The sequence below is a fragment of the Ursus maritimus genome, unplaced genomic scaffold (genome assembly GCF_017311325.1).
Source record: "Ursus maritimus isolate PB19 unplaced genomic scaffold, ASM1731132v1 scaffold_7, whole genome shotgun sequence".
Taxonomy (NCBI): Eukaryota; Metazoa; Chordata; class Mammalia; order Carnivora; family Ursidae; genus Ursus; species Ursus maritimus.
This window is the reverse complement of record NW_024426885.1, coordinates 27,160,734-27,187,848: the sequence shown is the minus strand read 5'-3', so window position 1 is coordinate 27,187,848 and position 27,115 is coordinate 27,160,734. Positions and strand designations below refer to the sequence as shown.

General features: G+C 54.6%; 1 long non-coding RNA gene across 1 annotated transcript; it reads left to right on the top strand.

Moving 5' to 3' along the window:
• Positions 1–11,741: 11,741 nt before the first annotated feature.
• Positions 11,742–22,072, top strand: LOC121101308. The gene is made up of 8 exons (XR_005833304.1): positions 11,742–11,876; positions 13,098–13,145; positions 14,029–14,210; positions 14,943–15,060; positions 15,461–16,264; positions 17,901–17,969; positions 18,133–18,984; positions 21,576–22,072. It is a non-coding gene; the product is annotated as an uncharacterized LOC121101308 (long non-coding RNA).
• Positions 22,073–27,115: the final 5,043 nt, after the last annotated feature.

The following is a 27,115-nucleotide window of genomic DNA, read 5'->3' as shown; positions in this document are numbered from 1 at the left end:
GGGGGGGGGGGGGGGGGGCGGCTGCTGAGCAGACACAAAGAGGCAGCTGGGATCCTCCACTTCTTCCTGACAGCCTTCCCTCCAGCCCTGCTCAGCCAGTCTTCCAAACTACCCTTTGCCACAACTCCTGCTGTTATTTTTCTAGTCCCTAACCTTTGCCTAGCCTCAGTTTACCCTCCCTCGAAACTCACCTTCTAGAAATTTTCCCCCTCACCCAAGTTCCAGTTGCACTTACTAACTGCAGTCCTCTTTGCTGTTGGCCATCTGTTGTCTGGAAGAGCATAGTGGAGCATGGTTTAGGCCAGTGCAGTAAGATGGGCATTTGGTCGTGTCTAACTTCTCCTGTCCTTCTGGAAACTGCAAGGCCAGGACCATATCTTATACCAGTGTGTATTGGACAGTGCCTAGCACAGGACTAGGCACAGTAGGCACGCAATAAAGATTTATGAACAAGCAGACACACATGCCCTGGTGGATCATGCAGTGTGCACATGAAGACCACATCTCCTGGGAGGCTTCCCATGGTAGTAGGACCCTGGCTTCCAGAAGCTGTAGGTCCTGTCCCCGAAGCACATGCCTGCCAGATATACAGAGAGGAAGCTTGAGCTGGGGCCTACCCTGCCCTCTAGGGAGGAAGTCTGAAGCCATCTGGTTGGAGGAGGGTATTCTCCCGGTCTGCACTCCATTTGGGCTGGACTCAAGTTAGACTGCCTGTCCCTGCAGGTGGGGAACCAGGTCGATGTGGGTGGGCCCCAGTGTAAAAACACAAACTGGATGAAGGAGGGGAGAAGCTTGGCCACGAGTATGGGCCGCACCCTAGGATTCCCCTAGGAACCCACTCATTTTCTTGCTGAATCCAGACAAAGTCAGGTAAGTTTGTTTCCTTATCCGCGGACTGTGACCTGTCCTATCTGGCCGGGGGTCACTCGCCAAGCCACAGTTTTTCTGCTCCCCACATCTCTCTCCACGCCCGAGGCACTTAGCCTAGGTGAGGCCCAGTGTTGACTGACTGATTGGAGCAGAAAATGAAAACTTGAGTTCGGGAGGCCGAGACCTGTGTATGGATGGCGACAGCCTGCTCCGCGCCCGCCCCGCCCAGAGTCTGGCGCCAGCACAGGAGAGATGGCACGTGGCTCAGTGTCTGAGCTCTTCCTCTGGGGCCCAAGGCGGGGAGCCCGGGCTCTGGGGAGGGGCGTGGCCCGGAATCCCCACCCGGGGGCGTGGCCGTCCCTTCCACAGGACCTCAGGGCTCCTCCACAGGCTAACTAGAGGACAGCTCTGGTTGACTAGGCCTGTGTGGAGCCCGGCGGCCCCAGGAACTGCACTCGACAGCTCGAGCAGGTTCGATACTTGGGGTGAATTCCAAGACGACCGCGAAAGCAGAAGTAGGGATGTGACTGGTGTGCCAGGGATAGGGGGTCGTGTCATTTGGCGTCCGGACCAGAAGGCGGTCTACTCCGCACTGAAAGAGGGGACGTGGTCTGTGTTGTCGGACCCTGGCTAGGTCTTCGCCGGGGACTCTCTCCCCGCTGTGCTCGAAGGCGCCCCCTGGCGGGTCTATCGATAGTACCGTGCCCACCTGCAGAGCAGAGGCTCCACCCAACCTAAGGGGGTACCGCTCACCTCGGGAGTCCGTACTTCTTGATCGCTTTTGCAGACTTTGTAGAGAATTCGAGCGCAGGCTCCTTACAGCCTCAGTTTCCCCTTCCCGGCCCTGCTGGTTGAGGCCCCACAGCCTGGAATAGAAGGAAACCCTGCTGCTCCACACCCCTGCCTCCTCCCCGCCTCTGCTCTGCGGACGGGCTTTAATAACGTCGCCGAAAAGTGACACGCGATTTATTATTAAAGTAATGCGGGGACGGGAAAGGTTTAATAAACGCGCTGCGATGCCGAGGATTATTCACCGCAAATAAATGAGAGCGCGGGCGGCGTTTTAATAAATAATTTCCCGCAGCTCCCGGGGGGTAGAGAGGGGAAGAGGAGGGGGAAGCTGAGCCGCCGCTAGAACTCCCGGCCTCGCCTCCCCACGGGTTTTCAAGCCTTCCCTGCGTTTTTCGTTTGAGGTTGCTCACACCCGAAATGTGAGGTTCCAGGAGAGCTGACTCGGAGTGGCCTAGGCAGGGAGGCCGGAGGACCTCTGTCCGACCCTACTTCCCCACCTCCGGGATTTTAAGTGGTTTGCTTAAGATGAGCGAATGCACTTCCTTCCGACTCCAAACCAGAGATCGGGAGTCAACACTGTATTGGTGCAGGAGCGGTTAACTGGGACCAGCCCCTCCCTAGCTGAGGGTACTAGGTCCCAGGGTCCAGCCATTCTGTCAGCTTTTGGCTGACCCCGGCTGGCCGTCCAGGGCAGGATGTCGGGAGTACGCCGGGATTGGGGGGCTGTGTGTACAGGTGTGTAGGAGCTACGTGTGTACGAATGACCCTGACTCCCTCCTCTGACGTCGTGGGGAATCTGACTCCTTATTACTAGGAAGGCTTCTAGTAAAGGTCCTTGAGCCGCGCTGTTCTGAATCGAGAGAATCCGGGTGAAGCCCAACTCTTGGCTCACTGGTGAACGGGGGTGGATTTGAGGGCTGAGCAGAACTGGGGCCCCAAGGGGCAGTCCGCCCCTCCAACAGAAGCCCGGAGGCCCCAGAGGATGAGCCCGATTTTGGAGAGGGCCGAGATTGCAGACTTTGGGGACCCAGGACACGCCCAGCACCTTGCTGGGTAGGGGAGTGAGAGGGAAGCTCCTGGGGTACACCAGCTCCGCGAGTTTTGTGCCTCGGTCGAAAGGGGCGACGGCTCTGGCGACACCCCTGTCAACGCTTGGGAGTAGGGACATGGCAAAAGAGTGCCATCTGGTGGATGTTTCTGGTTGTGGCAGCCAGGCCTGGGCCAAGGGGCCTTAAGACAGTTAAATTGGAAAATTTTGAGTAAAAAGATGCTTCCATGTGTATTCGTTTATGTATGTGAATGTGCATGTATGTGTAGTATATATGTGATATCTGTGTGTGACATTTATGTAATATCAGTAATATGTTCGTAGTAGTTATGTGCATGTGCTTACGTGCATTGTATGTGAGGTGTCTATATATACACATGTATGTGCATATATCATAATATATGTTATACATGTGGATTATCTAAAAGCATGTGTGTGTATGTGGATAACCATGTAGATTCATGTGTGTGTGAGCATAAGCACTGTATATATGGATGTATTGTTATATGTGTATATACTGTATGGATACATTTACTTGCAAGCATGTGTTCCATTATGTGCCCTTCTTTCAACAAATAGTTGTCATGTGACAGCATTGTTGTAGGAACTGGAGATACATCACAGAAAAACACATCGTCTCTGACCTTACAGAGCTTGCATTCTGTTGTACCCTGTGCATGTGAATGTACGTAGACCTGGAGTAATTATATATGCGTAGTGTACAGGACTATGTGCACACGTATGTGTAACTCTGACTACATGTGTGAGGGGAAGACAGGCTTAAACACTCCTCTGGTGGACTTGGAGATTCCTTAAGATCTTTTTTGCTCAAAAGTTCAGGTCCTGTCACTTAGGACTCTGTATTCTAAGTGTGCAGGCATCTTAGGGCAGAGAGAAAGAGGCTGGAGACATAGGCCGATTACCTTCTGGAATGTATTTTGGTCATTTCTTCAGCCCTCTAAATGACTCGATTCTTTCTAAATGGGTGAACAGCTATGAAAATCTACAGGGTAATGAGATGTTAATGATCTTACTCTCACATGTCAATGCAAAGCATCTTGGGAGGGAAGGATGATGGTTGGGATGGGTGGGAATGGGGTCTGGGAAGCTGGAGGTAGGAATGAGTTCTCTGAGGGCAGTGGTGGGGGCATTTAGAGACTAGGAGGGCTCTGGTCTGAAAGGTAGTGGCGGGAGCTCTGGGAGTCAGTCGTGAATAATGGAGGGTGGTTTGAGGACTCTGGGAGGGTTGGGCTGGTAGATAGAGAGAGATGGGGCCCAGGGAGAGGAATGAGGTCAGCATCAGGGATGGAGTTGAAGGGGTACAGAGATAGAGGCTCTGGCGGCAGTCTCGGGATGGAACCTGGAGGCCAGCTCAGATGGAGTCATCCCTGCCTTTCTCCCCACCCTCCTCTCCATGCTGGGGCCCCTGTGTTCTTTCATCCTCTCTCTGCTCAAGCTGGGTCCCAGATGTGCTGGTGGCAGGGGAGGAGACTGTAGGCTCCAGGGCTTGGCCTGGCTCAGGTGACTCACTGGTAGGCGAGGTGAGGCCCGGCTCCCAACACCACTGGACCATGAAGCCTCATCCCAGCTGCCTGGGCCACTGCCCGCCCAGTTGCCATTACCAGCTTTCAGTTCGGGCTCAGCACAGGGGGTTCAAACAAGGGTGAGTCCTGGACCTGGAAAAGGTCACAGCCTCCCCCTCCCCACATACACCCACACATTCCTGGGACTGAATTAGGAAAGGTGCCTCTGAATGATTTCTTCCTTCCTTCCCTCCGTTGCTAGATGTTTTCCAGACGCAGTCAAGGCCAGAAGTCTTCAGGTACCATCCGCAGCCCTGGTCTGCGGCCACACCTCTGCCCGACTACTTCACCCTAAAACCAGCGTTTCTGCCCCTTCTTTGCCTCTCTTCCCTTCTTTCAGCCTTTCTTTTCTTCCCAGAGTTGAGGGCTTAGATCCCTGGGCTGTGTCCCCATGGGTCGGAGGAGTGGAGGAGGGGCTGAAGACTTGGGCTGGCTCCTGGCCTGGATTTCTTTCTTTCTTTTTTTTTTTTTTTGACATTTTCTCTGCCACGTGAGTGACTGAAGGCTCTTCGAACAGGGTGAACAGTTAGGAAAGCCAGTTTGGGTGACAGATGTTACTCCATAATCAAGTCTCACCTTGTCCCTTTGGTGGGTAGGCACTTGGGAAGCAGCACGGACTTCAGGGTGCTGAAGTGGGGTCTGGCCTTCCCTGGGAGAAAAGACAGAGTCTTTGTGAGAAGTGATGGGGTCTCCCAGGATGAGAGTTGAGGACCTAGGGACAAATATTTGCTACCTCCCACCCCCATTCCCATCCCAGATCACTGAAGCAGGGCTGAAGAAGGCCCCACAGGCCTCCTGGACTCAGCCGGCCCTGCAGGGACCCAGGTTCTAACTCTGGCTTCCCAGCTCCCCCTGCCCCTCCCCCACAGTGTGAACTGGTGTCAGAGGGGTTAAAGTTCGTAGAGGTGGAGGGGGTCTCAGTGGCAGTGGTCTCTGAAAGGCAATGGTGGGTCTTTGGGAGCAGAACTTTGTCCTTGGAGGTCAAGGACAGCCCGGCAAGGGCACATGAGGTTTTGTAGTACAGGTTTGAATGTCAGTTCTGCTGCTTTCTAGGGCATACCCTGGTGATTCTTGGGTTCCCTTCTTCCGTGTCCTCCTCTGAAAAATAATATAAAACTTGCTCTGTAGGGGTTGTGATGACAGTAGAGATCTTACAAGTAACGTGTCTGGAACACAAAAGGTTTTCAGTAAATGGTCATTTCACTACTACTGTTTCTGGGCAGGTGAGCTGCGTGGAAATGGGGGTGGGGTACCTAGTACGGAGCTTCCTGCTGAAGTGTGTGTTGGAAGATGGGGTGATTGCAGTCTTGGTGCCTGCCTGGAGGAGGCCTTAGGAATTGGGTATTTGGAGGAGGGAAAAGGCTAAGGCAGGGTGGGGATGGGTAGGAACTGGGCTTCCAGAGAACTTGGCAATCTTCACCCTCACCCTCAGCCCTCCTCAGGGAGCCCCTGTCACAGCCCAGGGCTCTAGCTCTGTGCTTGCAGGGAGGGGCAACCCCCAAACTCACCTCCATCCATCTCTTTTATCTGGGCTGCTGAAGGGCCGGAGCTCCAATGGGGCCTCTGACGGGGAACAGATACAGACCAGGCGGAAGCAGCCGGAACTGTTCTGAGCTGGAGCTGAGGACCAGGCCAGGGGGTCAGTGAAGACAGATAAAGCTCAGAGCAGCTGGGGACTCAGGGGACCTGCGGGGAGGGGCGGGAGGGGCTGTGGGCAGCCTGTGTCCTGGGAGGAGGCAAGGGCCGGAAGCTTCTGATGGGGACCAGTGTCCGTCAAGGACTTCAAATGTCCAGACAAGGCCTTTCATGACGCTTTGGGAGGAGGAGAGGAGAAGAGCATCCTCCCTTAGGTATGGCAGGAAGGCCAGAAGCCTGCCACGGATGAGGGTTGGTCTCGGGGTGAAGGTGAGCCTGAGAACGGGGGGCCTCATGTGCCTGGCCAAAGGCAGGCCTTCTGGGAGCTGCCTTACCTTTCAGGCGGAGATGGGAAAAGGGTTGGTAAGCTATTCTGTGATTTTAGTTCCTGTTTTAATTAACTTTGAAGGGCTTGGGGCCTCCCTGAACACCAGGGAGGGGAGCAGAGCAGACGTTTATTTTCCTCTTTTCCCCTTTAAAGACAATTTTATTAAATCACTTTGTTTTCATCCTGGCTTGAACATGGGGCATTTAAATGGAAAAGTAATTATTTCACCTTGTTTGCTTATGGAGAGAAGAGAGTCAGGAAAGGGAGGGATGCCAGTGAGAGGAAGAGGCTGGCAGCTTTGGGCTAGCACGTGTGCCCCCGCACACGCATGCATGCACACGCAGACACACACAGACACAATTGTGCTCACATTCACACCAACAGCGATGTATACGCCTATCCCCTCAGATGGGCATTTATTGTGTACCCAGAGAAAGACATGCTTTGTTCACACCCTCCCAAATATAGACACCTCAGCACTTGCCAGCACCCATCTACACTCTCCTGAGACACTCCTCCCCACAGCCGTGCCTCTGGGGCCAGAGCTCTCCAGCCAGGCACAAACACTCTCACCGCATTGTGCTCATGGTATGGGCACTCTTGCAGGTACTTGCAGACGCCCCTCAAGCATTGTGGTTGTGTGTGTGCAAGCATACACACACACACACACACACACACCATATTCAAGTCCTTCCGAGCCTATTGAGTTCCATCATCACAAGTACACACAGCTTCAAACTCTCATTCTCAAACACCAAGCGCACCCTGACCAAGATGCAAGGGAAGACCTGGGTGAGGGGGGACATCGTCATGGAGAAGGTGGAGGAGTCCTGGAACTCTCTCTCTCATGGGGGTCCCTGGGCCCCCAAACCTACCTGTCCCCTAGGCCCCTCCACAAGTCCCTTTCTCTGCACCTGTAACGATCTTGGGATGACTGCTTGTGACCTTGATTCTGCAGCCTCTGGGACAGAGCTACTCCCTGCCTCCCTCCTGCCTCTCCCCCCCAGATCCCCCGGTGCAGGGCTGGAGAAGGCCAACAGGTCTCCGGGGCGCAGCCCGAGCGTGAGCTGGGACCCAGGTTCTAACCCGGGCTTCCCCAACTCGCCCCGCCCCTCCCGGCTGTGTGGATCGGCATCCGAGGGGTTAAAACTTGGGTAGCGCGCCCCCCTCCACTCCCACCCCTGGCTGGTACGTGGAGGGCCGGGTTCGCGGAGCCCTACCTGTACTTTGTCTTCATCTGTCACCCCTTCTGACAGTCAGATACATCTTGTGGGGGGGGGGCGTGGGGGCGGGGGAACAATAATTAACCTCTCCCGCCTCGTACCCCAAATGCCGCCTTCTCGGCCGGCGGGCAGTGGCTGCAGCGGGGTCTACGGGAGGGAAAGAGGGAGGGAAGGGAGGAGACGGAGAGGAACTAAGGGAGAAAGCGGGAGAGGATTGAGAGGGAAGGGAGCCGAGAGGAAAGGCCCTGACATTTTTATTGCCCTGCCAACCTCTTTTCCACACCCTTCTTTCCACACTCTCTTCCCGGGGAATGGCGGGCAGTTGGGAGAGGCGATTAGAAGAATGGGAGAGCCTAGTGCGCTCAGGAACTCACCGCTCCCCCTCGTGCCTGCGAGTTCAGCCCCTCCAGAAGCCCTGGGGGGATCTGGGGCACAGTGGTGTGGGGATCGAGATTCCTCTGCCTGCTAGTTCAGCACCGAGACTGAGACCCGGAGGATGAGAGGACTTTGGGCCATGCAACCCTGGAGGTCGTCACCACGCTGATATTTCACATTTATGGCAAATGACTAGAGCTGATGTTAAGGATTAATTTTTGTTCCAGTCAGTGAAGGGGGAGGGGTCTTGTGTTATTTCCGGAGAGGCAAGTGACTCTATTGCCAAGGGACCCTGGATTAAAAGCTCTCCAGATTTGGGGCGGGAGACAGAGGACACTTCTAAAAAGTAAAAACAAAAACCAAAAACAAAACCAAAAGCCTTAGGGCACAGTGGCTGGAATCAGAGCTTAGATAAAGAGAAGACAAATTTGTCTTGGGCTAGGTCCTCCGATGAAGCTGGGGGGACCCAGGGTCAGGCAAGAGTTGTCTGCAGCCAAGGAGATGAATTTGAATGTGGAGTATTCCCAGACAGACCGCTGGGCATCCGAGGTGTCCCCAGAAAGGAGCTGGGAAGCAGCCAGGATGGGAAGGAGAGGTCTTGCTGTCACTGCTGGACCTGCTGGGGGTTAGAGAGACAGGGCCCTGACTGTCTCCCAGGCAGCCTGAGGGCCAGGGGATTCTAGCTTTTTCCATCTCTTTGAGAAGTTATTAGTCAAATCTGTCATCTACAGTGTCTGAGAAATAGGACCTTTTCTCTAAAGTCTCTGATAGAATTGTGAGCACGGCATTGTCCACGGGTCAGGATCCCTGGTTCTCATCCTGGTTCTGCCAACAGAGCCAGTTTTAGCCAGCTGCATGATGGGAGAGAAGTCGTTTAACCTCTTTGGACCTCAGCTTGCTCATTTATAAAGTGGGGGCGGGACGGACAGATGAGACATTCTGTAGACACTGCCCATCCTGATGTCCCGTGGTCTTCCAATACCTGAGGAACATGAACAGGCTCAGACGTGCTCCTACCTCCCCTTACCCATGGTCGGAGCCCTCCTGCCCCCGAGCCTCATATACACGGCCCCAAAGGTGCTCACTAGCTCACAGGCTCCCCCGCTCTCCCTCCCACTCCGCCCCGAAACCCTTCTTGCCCGTGTACTGTGCATCCCTGGGCTCCCAGTCATCTGTAAAATTTGCTGTGGTCGGGAAGGAGCCTGGGGCCAGGGCACCCCAACAGAAAAGCTGACTCTATGGGTTTCTGTTAGAAGAAAAAGAAGACAGCCTAGCAGAGCTGGAGAGCAGAGCACCAAGGCAGAAAGTTAGCACTGGAAAGGACTTGCCAAATGGGGAGAGGGGCATTGGAGATGGAAGAGCTCCGGGAAAGGTGAAGGGAGAGAAAGAAGGCTCAGCTCAGCTTCAGGGGACTCATGCGGAGAGTGAGGAGTGAAACGTGCTGACAGCCTTGTCAGGAAATCGCCTGCAAGCGTCCCACACCCTTGTCTGTCAGTTCCATCTCCCCAGGGGAGGAGCCCCGGTGAGTCACTGCTCCTGTAGGTCCCTTGGATTTCACTCCCCACCCCCCAAACACACAGCTCTTCTCCAGAAGGGAATTAATTTCTGGCTATTATTTTCTTCACCTGGGGAAGTGCCAGGCATTTTGGCAGCATGAGGGGAGAGGAGAGAAGTGGGAAGAAGTCAGGGCTGCGTGGGCTGGGGCCACCTGTTGGGGGGTGGAGGGCGCTGGGTCACCCAGAGCACTGTGATGCCTCTGACTGAGCTGGTCTTCTAGGCAAGTATGGCACCTAAGAAAGAAGTGGGCTTTTCTCTAACAGCATGGGGCCTGGAACAGCAGTAGGTCACCTAGGACACACAGGGGCCCTGGAAGAAAGCTGGGCTCTTGTTTAAACTTAGTCCTCTGAGGGGGAGGTTTGGAGTCTGGAGGGAATGGTTGGGGCAGCCTCATGTGTGGAGTGCAGAGTCTGTCTCTCTCAGCTTTGGAGGTCAGAAATGAGTTCCACGGGGCGCCTGGGTGGCACAGCGGTTAAGCGTCTGCCTTCGGCTCAGGGCATGATCCCAGCGTTATGGAATCGAGCCCCACATCGGGCTCCTCCGCTAGGAGCCTGCTTCTTCCTCTCCCACTCCCCCTGCTTGTGTTCCCTCTCTCGCTGGCTGTCTCTCTCTCTGTCAAATAAATAAATAAAATCTTAAAAAAAAAAAGAAAAAAAGAAAGAAACGAGTTCCACTTCCCCCAGGCACACTCTGGCCTGGCCTCCTTGCTCCCAGCTTCCCTCCTTTGGGTTTAGTCCTCACGTTCCAGGCCCAATCCCGGCTCTCACCCGCGGAGCTTCCCCCATCACCTTTATAAGGTAACTCATTATCTGTCTTTGAGAATCCTTTTTTATTGTTTTTGTTTTTTAAATGTAGTACATGAATATATGATTATAGGAATTTCAAACAATCCAGAAATCTGTAGCGAAAGGAAAAGCCCCTCTTCCCTCTTTCCCTTTAATCCTACCCTCTTTCCTGTGAGTCACTGCTCTTAACAATTGGGTGTGTATTCTTCTAGGTCTTTTATATATTCACCACACATATTCAGTCAGACAGACACACACTCAAATTAGGTTGAGAAACAATTATTATAGAGATCTATCATGCCACACTACTATTGTATTATTTGTTCTTCTCACTTACATGTCAGAGATATTTTCCAGGCCAGCATATGAGGATATACCCCAATACATACAGATGTATTTTACACGGCACTCCATAATAGATTTAACCAATTCCTTATTGGTGGGCCTTTATGTTTTCCCAAACAATGCCACAGCGAGCCTCCTTAATTATGTCATTTTGCACAAGAATGAGTATTTCTGAGATTCAGATTTCTAAAAATGGTCCAAAACTGGGTCCAAAGACACTCACTGTATATCTACCTCAGACTTTTCTTTCAACCTTGAAACCCACATTTCCGAGCAAGTGCTTGGAAGATGGTGGTCTGCTGGTAATTTCCAGGCAAATGTCTCCAAACGCTTCGAACTCAGTCCAGTTCCAAGCTCATTATTCCCTCCCTTCCATCCTGCCCCTCTGCCTCCCAGACTGCTTGCTTGGTCGGCATCAGCGATACATCCTGTTGCCCAAGTGCCATGCCGTGGGTCATCTTTGACCAAGGCATCTGTGCGCCCAGATTCACCCGGGATTGTCCAGCGTATGTCTACTGTCCTGGTGAAATGATTAATAGTACTCTTTTCATGCTCAAAACCATTCTGGGTTGGACAATAAATTATAAGGCCATGCTATCCCTCCGCATCTCTAATTTCTTTTCAACCCATCAGCAAGTCCCACCAACGTCATTGGACTTGAGGGACGACAGGCTCTTACACTAGCCTCCCTGCTCTGCGTTTCTCCTCCCTTCAACTCCTCCTTCCACTTCGCTGCTGCTCTTGTCTAGGTAGGCAACGACTTTTGTCATATTACTTTCCTGCTTGCCTTTGCCTACAAGACTGGGTCCACTGGAGACCCATCGTCACGCCATAGTTGACCAGAGCACCTACCTCTATCCCCACAGGTCAGGAATCTGTGTCACGTTATCTGAAGAAGGGCTAGTAATCAGGCACTGGAAAAACTGTTCCATGTTCCCGAAGCTGTGTGACCTGGCCTGGCAAGAGGAAGACGAATTAATAACTGATGAAGAGAAAAGAGTCTATGTGATCTGAATGAATCCTGGCAAGTAGCTTGGTGTCTCTCTGAATTCAGATCTGGGGGTGTCCACAGAGACAGATCTCCTTGGGCAACACTCCCCCCTCCACCCCACTCATGCTTTCTCCCCCTCCTCACCTGCTTCTTCCCCTGGTTCCACAAAAATTCCAACCAGCTCTCCCCCATTCCGTGTCCCAGGGCTGGAGTCTTCAGGGACATCTTTTCATTTGGCCATTTCTGGTTGGCTCTCATCCAGCTGCTGCCTGCCTGCTGGACTCCACACCAACACTGAGCTGCATTGTACGTGATCGAAGATCACAGGAACACCCAACCCTTGGGTGAGAGGAGGGTGGCAGCATAGAGCCCATTATATGTATATGTGGTATTGTTAGAGTCGGCCTTCAAGCCACTTTGAGCCACACCCTGTGGGGAGCTATTCTAAGGGAACTGCAGGGTGGGGTTGGTCATAACTCTCCATTCCTCCCCCACCACACTAACCCCTGCCCACCTGAGTCTTCACGATAAGCCTCCGGAGCTCTTCACCAAACCTAAGGGCACCTGCAGCATTTCCACTCCCTTCCCTGGCATCCCCTCCCCTCACTCAGATGTTGCCAAATGGATGGTGAGCTTGGATGGGTCCTGGTGGCCAAATTCCAAACAAAGGGGGAGGCATCCTGGCCCCCTGCCAGTGTTCCGTCCATGGTAATTTGGCAGGAAAGCGCCAGCTGCGTCTATCTGCACATCTGTTTATGCCTCTGGCTTGTTATTTATTATCTGCCTTTCATGGGCAACAGAGCCAGAGTGCACCTCAACTCTCCCCAAGTTAGATTAACCAGGAAAGAAGGCTGGGACACTCAGTCACTACAATTGCTGATGTTCATTGAAGGATATGCCTTCTCCAGCAGCTGCTGCCACTTTTCATAGAGACACAGAGGAGAAGAGCAAAGGGGAAGGGAGGAGGAGGGAAAGGGGGGAGGAGAGGAGAGATGAGGGAGGGCTGTGGAGTTAGAGTTGTAGTTATGCTGGGAGTACTTAAGTCTGGTGGGCCAATCTCTGATCCCACTGGAGATGGGAAGAGGTGGCCAGCCAGTCTTTGAAACACAATCACTCTGAGCTTCCTTCCTGCTAGACACCATGTTTCAGCATGTGTGTGTGTGTTCTTGTACGGTGTGAGTGAGCATCAATCTGGGAATAAGGCTTTTAACAGAGGCTACATAGGTGCTTAAATAACTTTCTTGAGAGATTCCTGGGATGAAGTACTTGGTGGTGAAGAACCAGAGCCAGGCTCTGTCCCTGGGACTAAGAAGGAGAAGGAATGAGGAAGGAGGAGGAGGGAGAGAGGAGGGAAAGAAGAAGGGGAGGAGGAGAAAAAGGAAGGAGTGTTAAAGAATGGAGAAACACGTTCAGCAGGGAGGAAAGAGGTATGGGTGAAGGAGCCTGGAAGTTTGGAGATCCTTGGTGCAGGTGCTATCCTTGGTCCTGACAGACAATGGGCCCGGGCATAGCCCAGAGTCCCTGACCCGGATGGGCCTCCAAACTCCCTACAATTTTCTTTCAAGGAGACTGGATGATTTTGGAGTAGAAGCAAAGATCTGGAGCCTCATCTGGTGAGAACTGAAACACAAGTCTGACTTGTCCTACTATTACCCCATCTCCCTCTCCTGCCTTTTTCAAAACAACTCCCTGTCCAGTCAATGCTCCTTACAGGGGACGGGTAGGTGTGGGCCCGGAGAACGCTGGGCAGGGCTCCTGGGTAAGACTGCAGACATCTGACCTCTGGGACCCTTGGCCTGAGTGGGGGAAGTGGGGGTGCCCTGGGCGGCGGGGGAGGGGGGGAGTCCTGGCCTGGTCAGATTTAAAGCAACTAGACCCTGCCAAATTCTGGACAGACCTTTTGCTTCTATTTTCCCTCTGCTCCTTTGCAAAACCCAAATACCAAGATCATTTTTTCCCTCCTTCAAAAAATTATATGTAACGAGCTGTTCATAGGCAGTACTTGCACAGATGGGGGTTTAATCAGCTAGAGGCTAAGCACACGGGTATTCCAGCCTAATCCAATTCCCATCAGTTCATTAGGGGAAATATTCATCACCCAGAGATTACGGCAGGGCCAAAACTCTGAATGGATTCTAAAGAGCTGTCAGTGGAGCAGTAACTGCACCAGCCAAGACAGGAGGCCAGACTGCGTGGAGAGTGCCCGGCAGTCGCTGGCCATGCTCTGAGACCCCTGGTCCTATGAGGCTACTTCATAGTTTTTGTTTTTGTTTTAGTGAATCACTGTGTACAGGCCTTGGTGCCAGGCACTGAGGGGGAAGATAGAGGGGAAATATCAACTGCCTTTGGGAATCCCTGTTTAGAGGGGAGATACGTGGTCCCCTGCTTGGAAGGAACTCCCAGTTTAATGGGGGAGAAACGGCCCCTGCCTTCTAGACTGCTCTCTGAAGAGTACTAACTTATAAGTGACACACATCTTTGTCCTAAAATCTCTAGGAAGAGGCAGAAACGGCCTCGTCACGAAGGCGTGGGGAGGAGCGTGACTCCTACCAGTTCCTGCAGCAAATCGGAAACAGAAGTTGGGCATAGAAGGCAGGCTGTGGACTCCAGACCAGGGGACACCATTACTTTCCTTCTCCCATGAGGGGAAACTGGGCCAGGTGAAGCCAGGGAGACAGGTAAGGGACATCTCCAAGGTTGCCTTCTCCCAAACAGATGAGATCCTCACTGGTGTCAAGTGACTTTCACCCTCTGGCATTGAGAATCTTGGTATTTCCCTTGAGTATCTGTCCACATCCTCATGTGACGTTTGGGAAACCTGTTTATCACCACTGGCTTTCCTGGTGCCCACTGTCTATCTGCCATTTTTGTCTCGTCCACTCCAGTGGCATTGATGGTTATCTTGCTTTAGGTGGTATGAACTCATCCCAGGGAGTGTCTGACCCAAGGGCAAGGCATTCAAGGCATTCACCTGCATCCTTTGTGTCCTGTGCTCTTCTGCTCACCCAGCCCAGGACAGAAGGAGGGGAGGGAGAGACTGGAGCATGTGGCCCACCCTCCTCTAGGGGTGAGGGAGAGTTTCCTGGAGGAAGTACACTGAAGCAGAGACCTGAAGGGTGAGGGGGAAATGCCCAAGTGTGGGGCAGGATGGGGACTCTCACCCTCGTTGGCCCCTTCTGCTCTTTACACTGCTTTTCTCCCAGACTCATGGGACAGCTTCTCAGCCTCGTGCCCTTCAGGGAGGTCTCCGCAAGTCCTCTTCCACCAGACACACTCTGCCCAGCGTCCAGCTTCCCCAGGGTCTCCCCAACTCTGAGATTACACCGAGACGCTTTCCCCCAGGGATTCAGTTGAAACACTGGACCTGGAGGAGAAGGATCGAGAGGGGGTGCGATCTGGGTATTCCTCAGATGGAGCAACCCGTCCCGAGAAGGCACATGGTGCTGCTGCTCCCAGGCCCACGTCTGCAGGAGGGAATCAGAGACTTGGGACGGAGGGCTGGAAGCTGACAGAGGGGATGAGATCCAGGTAAGAAATGAATAAGCAGCTAAACCACAGTGACACTTGAGGGTTACGGGGCGTGGGGATCCACAGATACCTTCCCATTCCGGCACAGATGTAACCCACTTGGGACTCGAGACCTGGAGCCATGTCCTGCGGCTAGAGTCAGGCGCCTGGCTCCACACTTTGTTTCCGCACTTCCTAGCAAAGGCATCTTCGGTCAGCCGGCGTGTATCTGACTCCAGTTTCTTTGTCTCTGTAGGTCAGTCAGGTTTACTACAGGGAGTAGAGATTTAGTACAAGGAAGTGGCTGATGTGATTGTGGGGGCTGGCATCCCGGGTTCTTGATGCTCTGGCTCCTTCTAAGGAGGTGGGCCTGAGAGGGGCCACGCGTGGATGGATTCTAATGCATACATGTTGTGTGCAGGACGTTGATTCCGAGGAACTGGCGTGTGCAACTCTGGAGGTCGGCTAGGCGAGTACAAAATCTGTAGGTCGGGCAGTCAGGTGGGAAGGGATGAGCTGGACCCCGGGCCCTGGCAAGGCTGTCCACAGCCATCAGGCGGGGAGCCTGGCGAGGGCAGAGCGATGGGAGACCCTGCTTCTGTTTGCGGTGTCCTGCGTCGGGAAGAGCGCAACCCTCTCAAGCCTTCGCCTGCTTGGGTCAGGCTCACGGGGGATACTCTCCCTAGTTTAAGGTCAACTAATTAGGGATATTAATTACATTGTCCAAATCCCCTTCCAGCAGGCCCTACATGAGTGTTTCCTGAATAACCAGGAGAGCGTGTGTGTTTGCTACGAAGTGGTGGCTGCCCTCTCCCATTCTCGTAGCTCAGCCGAGCCCGGTTGGTGTGTCTAAGAAAATCGTATGGCAAACATGATTTTTATGAAGAGTAACTGTTAGATGCTCTTTGGGAAAGTTCCCGACAGCTGGGACTCTCTCCGTGTGCATTCGTTGAACTGACCTAACTGGAATTCACACATGAGGAGTTGAGGCTCCGCTTCTGTTAACGAAGGGAGGCTGAGGAGGCTCTGGCCTTGGCTGCCTTTGGTCAGAAGTGAGGGCGTCTCTCTGGGGCTCCTGAGGTTTGTGGGTACAGCGCAGCCTGGGGAGGACCTCAAGAACAACCCGAGATGCCCTGCCCTGGCTGCTGGGGCCGCCGCAGCCAGGACCACAGCAGCTGGTGACGGTGATGGTGACGGCCCTCGGTGACCGGTGGGGCTGCAGCAGGTAATTACCGGGCAGAGGCTGGGAACTGACAGGGTAATTATTAGCTTCTAATTGCAGGGCAAACCCAGGCCGAGATCCTTCTCTCCAAAGCAGAGGGCATTACTATTTGCATAGCAATTAATTACTTTGGGAGCTACGGAATTTAATTACCCACTAGTCCGCAGGAGCCAATAATTAAATTACTCTCAGAAACGGGTATTTATTTCCCAGTTAGGCTGAGCAGGTAGCTGCTACCTTGGGGAGGGAGCCTAGGTGTGACCCCCGAACCAATGATTGGCCGTAGGCCTGAGCAGGCAGAGTGGCAACGTCAGTGCCCCAGGAGGGAGTGTCCACCTGAGATGCAGACGGACACCCGACACACAGACGTGGGCCCTGGCGCACACTCAGAGCCACGGCCTGGCGCTCCGCTGCACGCTGGCGGCCGAGGGACTTGGGCACACGTGTGTGCATGGAATCGCGCACTGAGCAAGAAGGCCAAAGAGATCAAATAGGACACTTAGCTCAGTCGTTTTGCCATAGTCGCTTGGTCTAACTTGTGTCAAAATGTAAAGATGTATTTTGAGTACCATGTACTGGGGTCAACAGACTGATTCTGAGTCTGTCCTAGAATCTCTTTTCATCCTTGATGCCTCTCAGGGCTGAGCTGAGGTTGGGAGGGGTTTAGGACAGAGTGGGGTTTAGGGAGGAATTGGAGAGTGCCTGTTTTTTTCTTTTTCTTTTTCTTTTTTTTTTTTTAAAGATTTTATTTATTTATTCGACAGAGATAGAGACAGCCAGCGAGAGAGGGAACACAAGCAGGGGGAGTGGGAGAGGAAGAAGCAGGCTCCCAGCGGAGGAGCCTGATGTGGGACTCGATCCCGTAACGCCGGGATCACGCCCTGAGCCGAAGGCAGACGCTTAACTGCTGTGCCACCCAGGCGCCCCAAGAGTGCCTGTTTTGAACATCACTTGATAATTTAAAAAAAGTCAGAAAGTTTAATGTTCCTGCATCAAAATGACCATGTCAAAATGTCATATACTCCTGAGAGACCGGGGCCTCTAGAATCTTCCAAACAGAGAGGGACCCCTTGGAGCAGAGCCATGTTAGATCCAGCCCTTACTTCTCCCTTGTCATAGAAAGCAAGGTGGAGCTGGGGTCATGGAGGTGAGAAGGAACTGAGGGAAGGGGGATGCCACCGAGGGGTTGTCTGGGTCAGTTGCCCGGTGACTGGGGCACCCTGTCCCCCAGGCCTGAGAAAACCCAGAGGTTGGGTAGCATCTGCCCTCCCATCCCCCCATTGCTCTCCCCCAAGTCCAGCCGCCCTGTTCTCCCCCTCCACCTTGGCTGCATGTGTGGTCAGGAGCTGGCAGGTAGTTGAGGCAATGTGGTCTTCCCTCCACTCCACTGGAAAGTGTGGGGTGATGCGTCTGGCCCTGGTGCTGGGGATTCGAGTAGTAGGGCAGACTTCTGCCTGGCAGTGAGTGGCCAGTCCCTAGCAGACCTGGGGTCTTTGTGCACTATCCCCCTCTGAGGAAGGATGGAGGGACTAGGGCTCCCTTCCCTTCCTCTTCATTCTCTTTCCTGAGAAGAGTCTCAGGCCGATCAAGTGGGCACTGGTCATTCTGTCCTTTTAGTTTCCTCCTCCCTTTCCTCCAGGTGACATTAGTGAGCCCCTGCTGTACCCGGGTCCGGAGCCGGGCCACCTCCCTGCCCAGCTGCCTTGGGGTGAGTTCCCAACTGATATTTGCTCCCAGCCCTTGACCCCTTGGAACTCCCCTCCCAAGCCCCAGAGCTGAGCCCTGCCCCCACCCCTCCAGCTTGGCCTCAGGGCCTCCCCAGGTGGGATCCTATAGGTGCTTCTAATGAAGTTCTCCCTGACTCTGTTCAGGGCACCCACCACCCGTGGAAGAGCGGCGGCCGGCCCTCAGCCCAGGCTGCTGACAGCAGCAATCCATCTCCATCACAGTAATGGCGTCCCCATTAATCGGCCATAAACTAATAAAGCAAGCACTTTCCACCCCATACCCCCCCCCCGACTTCATTAAGTCTTTAGTACATTAATATGTCTTACTTAGTGTCAGCTAAGCCTCTTTCTCCGTTTGGGGTGGAGCATGGTGGGGTGGGCGCCTTGCCCGGTGGGTGGTTGAACATGACCCCTCCCCCGGCCTGGGCAGAGGGGCTGCTGACTCAGGGCCACCCACCCCCCTCTCCCTCCTCCTCTACCCACTACCCCCTGAGGGGCCCTAGAGGTGGAGGGAAGCCGGGGCAGGAGGAACAGGAAGAAGTGGGGAGAAGCAAGGCCAGGGGAGGAGAGGGAAAGAGGAGGAGGCAGGGACGGAGGAGGAAGGGGGCTGGCAGGAGAGGAGGAGACGGAATGGGGGAGGAGCCGTGCACCTCCAAATTAAATTTGTGATTCAGGCATCAGATGGGCCGACAGCCAGAGATTAATTCGACTGATCGAGTTATAAAGAGCGGAAGGCCTGGGTAATCAATCTTGCAGCTGTCAGGCCGACAGGCAGGAGTATTAACCTGGCGAGACGGCACATACCGAGGACCTCTTCATTTCATTCACCCCAACCGCATCCCTGACCACCTCTGGCCCGTCTCTCCAAATAATAATAATTGTGGCTGTTAACGATGACAGAGACAGGATGCCACGGTCTTCTCTCCCGCCGCTCCCATCGCCGCTCAGTCTGACCAGAAGGCAGAGCAAGGAACAGCTGGTGGCCCTCTTTGACAGGTGGGGAAATCGAGGCAGGGACTCCAACAAGACCTTCAGACAGGCCAGAGGTGGGTTGGGAAGGCACGTGGAGATAAGGGCAACGTCCTAGGTCCCTCTTGCCTCTCAGGGAAAGCGTGGTCCCCCAACCAGCTGGTGCAAACCCTTGGCACTTTCAGCTCTGGCCAAGGAAGCTCGATCCAGAAGGTCAGACTGACCCCTTCTCTGGCCTCTTCCCACCCTGGCCACGACTCTGAGTGCTGGGCTGGTGGGTTGGTGGCCCCAGCCCAGGCATAGGCCCCCAGGCTGGGGCTGCTGTTCTAGCTGGCAAGCCACCTCTCTCACTCTCTCTCCTTGCTCGACAGTGTCAGTCCACACCTGGGGCGGGGTGGGGGTCTCCCTGCAGAGACTTGTGGAAACACCATCCCTTGGGCAGAGATGGGGGGGGGATGCCTTGAAGTTGACACCTCTCTCAGCTCCAGCTAATTTTCACATCCTTCAAACTCTGGTATCTCTTTCTTCCTTGCTCCAGGGAAAGGAAGGAGTAGGAGGAACACTGTGTGTGTGTGTGTGTGTGTGTGTGTGTGTGTGTGTGTGTGTGTGGTGGGGGGGCACGGATAACAATGTGATGGGGGGCACCTTTAGGGCTTACCGTGAGTGAGCCAGGACTGAGCCCTCTGAAATCCTCAGGCCAGGGTGGGCTATATAGTTAGCGAAGGCCTCGGAGGGTCGAGGTGAGGAGACGGGAGTTCTCTCCTCCTTTCTCAGTAAGAGCCAGGCATAGGGTTAGTGGACGGGGCCGTGGTCCCTAAAGTGCTCTAACAATGTTATCTATTATTATTGTTATTATTATTGCCAATCTAGGGACCATCCCACCCTGCAGACAATACAACTCTCATTCATTGTGTTCTAAGTATCTCCAAGATACTTGCTAAGCGTTTTATATATATCACAACTTTAATGTTCACAAAAAGCTCTATGAAGTCGGTTCTATTCTCAGCCCCATTTTACAGATGAAGAATTGAGGTTCAGAGAGGTTTGGAGGCTTGCTTAAGCTGGCATAGCCAGGAAATGGTAAAGCCAGTACTTGCCCCTACCCAGTGCCTCGGCACAGGCTAACTTTACCCAAGGCCCCCCAGTTCACTTGCTCTCGACCCTAAACCCTTCTCAGCATTCCCTGTTAGCTGATTCTGGATATCTCCAGCCGAGGTTACCCGGGCACCCAGATCCCTCTGGGTGTGAGGCGGGTGGGGAGGGTGGTGCTGTTTGTTCAGAGGGCGGGTGTGGGGGGGCTTGGTGTCAGAGAACACTCATCTAGGGCAAAAAGAATGGGGGCCCCACCCAGGGAGGCTCCCCAGTGCCCTGCCCTGGAGTAACCCCAGGGAGTAGGATTGCCCCCTCCCCAAGCCCCATGGCCTTTTGGGAAAGGAGAGGGTGCTGACTTGCCCACATCCCCCCGCCTGCCCAGGGCTGGAACAATTGGAGAGGTGCCATGCTGGGCGTGTGTGGCAGGGAGGGAGGCTGACTGGGATGGATCTAGAGAGAAAGCTCTCTCCCTCTCTCGCCTGACCCCAGCTGGGGCTGGGCCCAAGGCGGGGGTGGGGGGGTGGGGAAGTGGATCTGACTGGGGCGGCAGCCAGGCCAGCCCCTCTCCCAGGCTCCCTGGGACCCATTTCAAGTGGCTGCTTCCAGGCTGGGCCAGCCCGAGGGAGGGGGAGCGGGAACAGGGAGCCTGTTTCCAAGCAAAGGTTCAAGGGTCTCCCTTCCTGAGCCCCTGCCCCCTTGTGCAGGGCAGTCATTGATTCCACTCTGTCAGTCTCGGCGTTCCCTCCTCATGCTCCATCCGGGGCCGCGGCTCAGGACAGTGTATGCCACCCCCACCCCATCTTGAGGCAGTTCTTATACTTGGGGTGGGGATGGATGAAGACCCCTAGCATAGACCCTCAAGGAGCAGAATCCCCAGTCTTCAGGTTTGGATCATGGGGGTAAGGAGGGTTTAGCCTGCTGTACTTGACCTTGCACAGCCCGGCCCCTCCCACCTTCTGGTTCAGGCCAGATCCTGGATGGCGGCGCGGGCTATAGCTGGTCAGGGGCCTCTTGTGGCAGTAGTGTTCGGGGTGTTCTCTGGTTTCTAGCCTCCTCACCCCATCAAGGTGGACGTGGGATGAGACCGACTAGGGCTGTCTTGTGATTCCCACGATGGTCCATCGGATCTGCTCTAGGCTGTAGTTCCCCGTCTAGGTAAATAGGAAACAGCCCCCATAATCTCTGCCTCTTCTGCCTTTGGAGGGGAAAGGTGGGTTGCTGGGGAAGGAGAGAGGAGAGATCTTTTAACGCAAATCATGTAGAATACCCGTTTCTAAACCTGGCTGTGTCTCTGAGCCTCAGTTTCCTCACCTGTGAAATGGGGGAAATTACATATACTTCCTTGGCATGTGGTGAGGCTCAAGTGAGATGTGAGAGCGGGCCTCGCACTGTGTCTGGCACCTCGTAAATGTTGAATAAATATCAAAGCCGTCAGCCAAAGCAGGGAAAGAGCCAGGGGCATGGTGAAGATGTGGGCCTTGGGGGAGAATGACTCCTCCTCGCCCTGAGCCTTCCTTGCCTCCCAGCTGCTGATCCCGCCCTCGGTGACAAGCCCAGGCAGGGGCCATGGACTTGGACGTCTCACTCTGAGAACTCCTGGACGAGGCGGGGAGGACATCTGTGTGCTGGACAGGGTTGTGCTTGAGGACCGTGTGTTTCCACATCCCTGATTCAAGAAAGGAATTGTTTGGACATCAGCCAGGGTGTGTGTGTGTGTGTCTGTGTGTGTGTGTGTCTGTGTGTGTGTGTAGGCTCAGTGGCTGGCATCAAAATATGTGCTGATTAATCTCTGTCTTCTCGCACCCAGCCCTGGTCCCCCAGAAGCTCCAGGCCTGATTTGGTGTCCAATGGGCCTGAGGGGGCAGAATCAGGCCCAGGAAGATGGATTTCCCTGTCCCCTCGGCCCCCGCCCAGCAGGGAAGGGAGAAGACTGCTTCATTATGTTTAATGGGATTATTGGGGGGGACAGTAGTCATGGGGCATTAGCTGCTAATTGGGTCCATAATAAAGTTAATAAAGCTCTTATGGTCTTTGCCATTAACTGTAATTAAGGGGGTGCTCTGTGGCAGGATGGGGGATGTTGGCGGGGAACGGGTACTCAGCTCTCACTGGTAAAAAGAGCCAGAACAGGAGCAGGTGATGGGGAAGCTGGCAGCCATGCCAAGGCCGGGAGCTGCACCCCTGGCTGGGCTCACCAGTGGGTCCTCTGGGAGCTGGAGCGGGTGAGGTGGACAGGAAGGGAAGGGGGTCCACCATGTACTATACATAAGGGGGAAATTATTAACCCCAACCCAGATGTCCACACCCTTGAGCAGGCTCAGAACACGGAAGAAATGGCATCTCCAAGGAGAGATGGTATGGACCAGCTATGAGCTTTGGGGACTGACTCTGGCTTGGGTGTGCTGTGTGACCTTGGGGAGGTTGTAAAACCTCTCTCAGCCTCCATTTCCCCCTCTACAACATGAGGATAATAACCATGTTGCTCATGCGAGTTCCAGAAGCTGGTGTGGTGGGAGGAAACCAGACGAGTGACTGTGGCGCTGTTGTTCCTTATCAAGCTTTTATTTATTTGGTTGTGTAATTATGCAAGGAGGACTTGAAGATGCAGAAGCATAGAGTGGACGTCCTCTTCCCCTTGTCCCTCTGCCATCACTTTGGTGTTTATCCTTCCGGACTTCGGGGGATACCTTTATGTGATATATATGTACATAGAGAAACATTTAGTTTTCTTTTTTTCCCCTCCTTCCTTTACCTCTTTCCTTCCCTCCCTCCTTCCCTTCCTTCCTTCTCCCTCCCGCTCCATCTCTTTTTCCATAAATGGAATGATATTTTTGTGCTGGTTTGCAATTTGCTCTTTCCTCTTGTACTTGTCTTTGCAGCGGTTCCCTGCCAGTCCATGTAGATCGGCCTTATTTTTGGATGGCCGCTCAGTATTCCGCAGTTCGGATACACCATCGTTTATTTCAATGATTAACCTATTGGTGAGTGTGTGAGTTGTTTCCACTGTATGACATTTAAACAACAGACCATCCTTGTATTCTCTTTGCGCACTCGTTTATTTCTGTAGGCTAGATTTCTGGAAATGGAATCGTTGGGCTCCAGGATATATGCATTTTATTTATTTTTGTGTTACCATAAACTTGTTTGTTTTTGAAAGGTAAAACACGTACAAAGGTCAAAAAAATCATAAAGTACAAAGGAGTCTCACTCCTGCCCTCGGCGCCCCCACTGTTCCTCTGAGCCTCCACAGTGACTTCTTAAAGATTTAAAAATACGTATTTTCAAAAATTGGTAAATGCTAATTTGCCTATTCCATACCCTCCCCAAATGGTGGCATACTCTCTACTCTGTTCTGTTGTTTGCACCTCGCTGCCCTCGTACCTTGGGGATCATCACCGGTGGGAACATGTGGATGCGCTTTGGAAGGGCTGCGTAGTCCTCCCTCGTATGGCTACGGCTTTGCTGCTTAGCTGGTCCTCTAGTTAGACACCGAGCGTGTTCGCAGGCTGTAACTCCTACAGCACAGCCGTAAATACTCATGATATATATTCGTCTCAGCACAAGGGCAGGACATACATAGACAAATCCCTAGATGCGGAGTTGCAGGGTCAAAGGACCTGTTCGTTGAAAATGTCAGGTAAGTGTTCAGATCACACGTCAAGGTGACCGTACCAGTCCACTCCCGCTCCCAAACCCGTGTGCGCGCCTCCTGCCAGGCCCTCGGCTGCAGCCACATCACTGGTGCCCATGTGCACCGGGCCTCCTCACGGGCAGAGGTTCTCCCCAGCTGCCGGGATCGGGATCGGGGAGCCCCAAGGAGAATGCAGCTTTCCCCGGGAGGGAGAGGCCGGGCAGGAGGGGAAAAGGCGGGAAAGAGAGCTGGGTAAACACAGTTGTCAGAGGAGAGGAAGAGTTACAGTTGGGGTCAGGGGTTAATGCAGATGGAGCTACCGGACACGCTACGCAGAGCAAACAAAACAAGCTGGGGGAGGGAGGGGCTGGCACGGGGAGGAGGGGGCGCACCCGCCAGCCCGGACTTGGCTCTTCCCTGGGCAGCTGCTGTCATGAGCGCCGGCTCCGGGCTGCTAAAAACCCCGTAGCTAGTGGCTGGGCTCTGAGGCCCGGGGGGCAGCTGGCCCCTTCCATAAGGCCTCCCCAGGCCAGAGCCAGCAGGGTGGGCCCACTGAGCTGCCCTGCCCACCTCCAGGGCCTCTCTGGGGGGTAATCCCCCTGGAGCCCCGTCTGGGAGGCTTCGTGAGGTATTAGAGATGAGCCAGGCGGCGGGCCCTGGAGCCAGGAGCAGCTCTTAGAGCATTCCTGGGCATTAGGCTCCCGGTCCCAGCCCAGCCTTGCCTCACCCCTCGGAGCCCCGAGGCCTCAGCCACTCGGGGCCTAATTACAGGTGTCCGTGTCGGGGTCAGCAGGGGGGTTAATTTGGGGCTTGTCCTGGGGCGGCCAAAGCTCATTAATGGAGTCCCGGGGAGTCCAGGGGATGAGCCAGGCAAACAGGGGATTAGGGGCTGAGGAAGGTGGTTGTTGTTGGGGAATGGGGGCCAGAGGGGGCTGTGAGTGAGGCCGGAGCCGGGGCTCAGCTTCGAGGCTGTGTGTTCCTGCACTCAGCACACAGGCGCTCACACAGACACGACAGGTGCTCGGACACAGGCTCTCGGACCCAGACGCTGAGCCGAGCCCCGTGGAGGCAGACACGTGGAATGTCGGGCCCACGCGGTTCGCACACCGAGTCGTACAGTATTATGACTTAGAACCACTTCCCACGAAGCTGCAGGGTGTGCAAGGGGTGGGGGCTGGGCCAGAAACTCTCTCTGGGGCCAGAACCTCCGTCCTGCCGATGCCAGCCTCCTCTGGCGCCCGGTCCCACCCCCCACGAGGTGACGGTGTTCCCTCCTCTCGCACACCTCCCCCCACCCCAGGCCTGGAGGGCCACAGTGTGGGCCTGTGGGTAGAAGGGCTTATACAGCAGGCTCCCGTCCAGGCTGGGGGAGGGAGGGAGTTCTTCCTTCACATCCCTGGTCCTCCAGAGGGTCCCGGAGCCCAGCTGTCAGCCCAGCCCCCGGCAGACCCCCCACACCCACCCTGTGCCTCATGATAAGCCTTGGGTTCCGAGGGGAGGCAGGGCCACACTGCACAGAGGTCACTGGAGAGGAGGAGGAGAAGGAGGAGGAGGAGGAGGAGGAAGAGGAGGAAGGAGCTGATAGGAGTCAGGGCAGGGAGGGGTTGGGCAGGGGGAAATCATTTAACCCCAAGAGGCCTAAGTGTGGGAATACAGGGAGGGGGCCTCCTAGGGCTTCCTGGGTCAGCTGGGAGGAGGGTACCCAGAAACTTCTTCCCCAGGCTGTCCCCCTGCCACCCTCCCTGGCTGGGATGTGAACATAGGCCCTGGTTCTCTGGCTCTGTTGCTGACAGAACTTTCTCCAGCAGCAACCACAGCCCCCTGCCCCCCACGCTGGCTGGCTGGTGCGCCTAGCCCTGAGACGGTGGCAGCACAGGAAGTAGGGGGACCCAGAAGCCTAACGTTTGACTCCGGAAGGGTCAGATTTTCCCAAGGACGCTTCCTTCCATCTGTGCCCCCTTCCCAGGGCACCCCCTTGCCAAATATTTATTGGTGATCCCAGGGGCAAAGTGACTGCCATTCCAGAAATACGCACATCTCTGTCCCACTAACATTACCTTTTCATCAGTAAAGGTGTCCACAGGGCTAGGCTGCCACCTGTTGTCACCTCAGCCTTGGTCCTAGGCATCAACTATTTGGTCCCTGTTTCCTTGTCTCCCCTATGCCATCCCCAGGACCCCCCACATACTCCAGGCCCATAATTGAATATAAAGGCCCAGAAGCCAGTGCAAACAGCAGCATTAATCACCAGCAACCTGGCAGCCTCCTGCCATAGATCTTTCTCACACGTAAAATAGCTCACGTTAATCATTGCTGCTGATTTATTGTCTTCTCCGCCTTGTACATAAATTATTCACCATTGTTGGGGCACGTGGAGGAATCCTGTAATGAGGGCTTCCATCCTTCCGTCTGCGTTTGTGGGGTGGATCCTCAGACCTCTGGGTCCTCATGGCAACTCTACGAGCCAGTGGGCTTTCGCTGGTCTGGCCCCGGCGAGGAGCCCCAGGCAAAGGGGTTGAGGGGATGGTAGGGAGAGGTGCCCCGTCACTGAGTGTGTGTTCTCAGCTGGAACACACACGGGACTTCTCAGCTCTAGGAAACAGGGCTGGGGCCTACGACACCTTTCTAGTTCTGGACGGAGAAACGGGCCAGAAGGAGAGGCTGGGGGTGGCCACTGGGCTTCCTGAGGCTGGAGTGGGTGGAGCAGAGGGAGCCTTTACCTGGAGGTTCCAGCACAACACCTGAGCCCTGCTGCTGCCAGTCAAGCCCAGCTCTTGGGAGATCCCTGTCCCAGGAAGCAGGATGTGGGCGTGCTCACGGGTCTGGGCTGGGAGACCGGCCTCCCCCGGGGCCCTGTCTCTCTGGGGTCTGGGCCGCTCTCTGGCCACACCTCCGAGAAGGCCGAGGCCCCAGGAGGCGGTAGCAGTAGTTACGGCAATGTCCACCAGATGGCAGACCTCAAACCCAGGACAACAGCTCTGGAGGAAGTGCCTTTGGAAAGGTGGGCTCTGCAGGAGCGGGGCAGGGGATTGCTGGAGATGGGGGGGGGGGTCTTGCTGAGGGAAAGAGCCCTTTGCCTCAGTGGGACCAAAAGACGGTACCCGTCTGACACATGAGACCGCATATGGTGTCATCCTCAAATGGGGTCGTCTCAGAAGAGCTGGGGACCAAGAAGGTGGGCGTGAACAATGGGACCCGAGCTGGGGAGGACGCGGCCAGTCCCAACTTCACCGCCCAGGCCGAGCTCCCCTGAAATGCGGTTGGCCTGTCAAGGCTCTCCATCCCAGACTCAAGGCCGTAGCTGCCCACTCCTGTCTTGGCTGGGAGACCCTTGACAGCAACCGAGAGAGGGGCTACTGGTGTAACAGGGGCAGTGGGGGTCCAGCAAAGCCCAGCCCTCAGCATCTGGAGTGCTCACTGTCCCTGCAAACTGAT